Genomic DNA, 4,079 nt, shown 5'->3' with positions numbered 1-4,079 from the left:
AGAGGGAAACAAGCAATAGGAACATTAAAATAGAACATAAACAAATTTGTGGTTGGTTTTGCTACAGTTTTTGGGCTGCAGCTTAAAATATCGCGAAGAATTCCCGATTTAATTTTTAAACACAAAAAAACTGGTGATCATTTTTTATCAAAACGGAAACATATTTCTCACAGAAACTAACTTAAACGGCATTATTTATCTTTATCTTTATCTTTATATATCTTAATTCCTTTCCTTTAGTTCGTTTACTTTCGTAGTGACCAGATGAGTGTTTTTTTTGCGCTCCTCGTTGTCTTTTATTTTGCATGAATAGCCGGTGTTTTGACAAAATAATCTTTTAAATAACTCTCTAATCAGCCTACAATCTTAAACTATACTCCGAAACATAATTTAATATTTTATTTCGTGTGTCGGCTAATTTAATTAACTGTTCTTCGTCTCTCCACCACTAAACTTTCTGAGCAGTAGGGATCTGTTTTATTTACTCACGCTGTTACCGCTCTCGTATCCTATTTTACTAGATACGCTTTAAGCATTTGTCCGGGACATTGGTCTCATAGCTTTTTGTCTTGAAATTTTTTGTTGTGTTTTTTTTTTTTAAATAAAACGGTTACAATAAAGTTTTCTGCGGTCTGTGGAAAAAAAAATTTCCAAGAAGGATTGATCAGTCGAGTGTCTCTTGTTGGTTCTGCGATATCCTCGTGGGAGATGCCACCGCGATATGTAATAGTTTTCATAACAGTTTTGAGGTATGCCGTATCGTTAAGAAGGACATTTTCGGATGGTCTTAAGGGAGCTGACCGTTGGGTAACTCCAAGGAATCTTCAAGTGCCAACTGTCCCTCAGCCACACGTGGCTGAAAAACTACCTCCGGCCACTCCAAGTTTTGCCACTTCAAGGGCAACGACTGCTGCCTTTTATGCCAATTGTATTTATCATCTGAGAGAGCACCTCACCAGAAATCTTATTAGCGTCCGTGTCCGTCCACAAGCTAACTAGCTGTCCCGTCCACTCCGATCTCACCAGTAAATAGATGTCCCGAACTACCGAATTTTGCCATCACAGGTACCAGGCATGCGGTGGGCCCCTGACCGCACATTTAATGCTGTTGCTGACGTCGTCATAAAGGGGTAGAAGTTTAATTTATCTTATGCCAGGGATAGAATTTCATTTAAGTTAAGCGTTTCCCCAACAGATCAGCACAACGTGCCATTATCATTCTCATCATACTTGTTCAGGCCAGCAGCAGATGAGTGCCGCGCACTGTGCCAACTTCGTGCGCACCGGTCCCAACTCGCTCTTGCGCGCTCGGGAGATTTTACGACCCACGTCTACCCGGCGCTCACGCCATCACAGAGTATAGATCATAAGGCCTAGCTTAGTGACGTTTCAACCTCCGTTTCAAACGCACGATCTACCGCGCGACCCCCGAAATAAGTACTACAAATTTACCACAAAGCACCACGTCATTTCAATTCTTGCGAAGGCTACAGGAGGTTTCACTTCATTATCCATATCGTCGATGGAGACTTGAGCTTCGTCCGCCCCACTACAAACATTGGTCCTTCGAGCCGGATATTCGCCTGCCCATCTCCAGTGGCTCCTCACCTGGTCCCATTCGGCTGGACATATGTATATACATATATATACGTGCCGCGACTTTCCTTTCACCGTTCTATCGACCGCGCCATATGCTTGGCAATTCCGGGCGCTCTCCGCTTCTTCGAGTGCTCGTATATACCCACATCTACATACCCAATACAACGGTCGTGCTTATAGTTCCGTTGTCTGTGCAATCAGTTGTGCCACAGTGAAATAAAAAGAATTCACATGCAGCGAAACCAATTTTATTCGCTTGCGATCCAGCGCTTACATTCATACACATATGTATGCATATCTGTCGGTGACTCATCTGCCTTCCTCTCCCAGCTACCAGCTGAGCTTTCGCGGCTGACAAACGTACATACATATGCACATACATATTCTGCACAGTTTTTTGTTTTTATAATTACATACATATATAAACTAACACGGGTCACTACGTCGCCCCTTTCTTAACTAATTATATTGTCCATAACGTAATACACGATTTCATACCCCCGGCACATATTTCTTTACGTATACATAAGTACGCATTCCTTTTAAAGTAGCATATTCTTGCATATCTATATACATACAAACACCTTGTATTTAAAACGGTTACCGTTTTGTACCAGTGGTTCAATTGCGTTAACTCAAGGCACCTTACCTAGCATTTACATCCATACACACACACACATACAAGCAACAGCATGCGTGCTTCATCTGCTCAGCAGCTGGACAGAAGGAGGCAGGAGGACGCACCAGGCAGGCACTAAAAACTGCCCAGCCACGCGAAGCGTGGTCGGCAAAACCAGGGCCACATGCAGTTGATTCAACTCAACCTGAATCACAGCAGGGCCGCACAGGATCTCCTGACGCAGACGGTGCGCGAGCTTGGCTCTGAGGTGGCACTCCTCAGCGAACCACATAAGGTGGGCAGCAGCAGCGATTGGGCCACGGATCTTACTGGCAAAGCGGCCCTGTGGCTCTGTGGCGTCGACGCGCCGCAATTGAGCGACACCAGGTCGGCAGACGGATTCGTCCGAGGGTATGTAGGCGGCATATGGTTCTACAGCTGCTACCTGGCACCCAGCCTCTCACTGGAGACTTTCAGCCGCATTATGGACGAGCTGAGCTGCGATCTGCGAGGACGGAACAACGTCGTAGTCGGAGGCGACTTCAACGCCTGGACCCTGGAATGGGCGTCCTCCCGCACAAACGCCAGATGCCGCACGGTGTTCGAGGCTTTTGCCTCTCTGGACGTCGTCCTTCTGAACGAAGGGTCCCAACAAACCTTCAGCAGGGCAGGTGTAGGGTCGATCATCGATCTCACTTATGCCAGCAGCATGCTGGCCCGGCACGCCCGATGGAGGATCAGCGACGTATACACTGCCAGCGACCACGAGGCCATACTATGCACCCTGGGCACCCTTGCCCGATCGAGAGGTAACCCGTTCCGGCATGGGAAGGCGTATCGCCAAGACACGCTGAGATCCCAAGTCTTCGCAAGCGCCCTTGAGAGCTACTCTGCAATCGATGCAGACGGAGCCAACGATATGGCGACCAAATTGGCGGACGCACTTGAAGGCGCCTGCGACTACAGCATGGTACCGAGAGGGACGTTCCGGAAGCACAAGGATCCAGTTTTCTGGTGGAGCGAAGCGATTGCGGCTCTCCGTAGAACCTGCCACCGGGCCAGAAGGCTGCTCCAGCGAGCCAGAGGCACACCGCGCTTGGCCCGATGCAGCGAGACCTACAAAGCGGCGAGGAAGGATCTGAAGACCGCCATAAGGAACAGCAAGAGGGAATGCTTTCTTAAGCTGTGTGATGCCGCCGAAGAGGACACCTGGGGAGGCGCGTACAGGATGGTGGTGAAGAGGCTGAACGCGAGCAGCAAAGCTCCAACAGATCCAGAGGCACTGGAGGGTATAGTCAGGGTACTGTTTCCTCGAGGACGGCAGATCCCTAGCTGCCTGCGGTTCGAGCATAGCCCTAGCGACATCTGCGAGGTTACGGAAGCCGAGGTGTTGCAGGCAGGCAGAAACCTGATACCTATGATACCGGGTCCGGATGCGATCCCCAACAGCGCGTTAAAGCTGGCACTTCTTCTACTCCCGAGGGAAGTTGCGGGCCTTTTCAACAAATGCCTCCAAAAGGGGACGTTCCCCGAGAGGTGGAAAAGGCAACGGCTGCTACTATTAACCAAGCCGGGCAAGCCGCCAGGGGTGGCCTCTTCCTACAGGCCCATCTGCCTTCTGGACAACATGGGAAAAGTCTTCGAAAGGGTGATCGGTGCGAGGCTGAGCGCAGCCATCGAAGCAGCAGGCGGTCTCTCCCAAAACCAATACGTGAGACCGCGGGAGCGCTATCCAGGATGGAGACATAGCAGGGTCTAGGGTCAGCACCGAGACTCTGGTGCCGCTGATGCTGGCAGACCCGAAGGTGTGGGAAGCGGCCGCGGAGTTCGCCTCTAGCGTGATGCGAACGCTTAGGTTCTT

The sequence above is a fragment of the Drosophila pseudoobscura genome, chromosome 3 (assembly GCF_009870125.1).
Source record: "Drosophila pseudoobscura strain MV-25-SWS-2005 chromosome 3, UCI_Dpse_MV25, whole genome shotgun sequence".
Classification (NCBI taxonomy): Eukaryota; Metazoa; Arthropoda; class Insecta; order Diptera; family Drosophilidae; genus Drosophila; species Drosophila pseudoobscura.
This window is presented reverse-complemented; position numbering follows the sequence as displayed.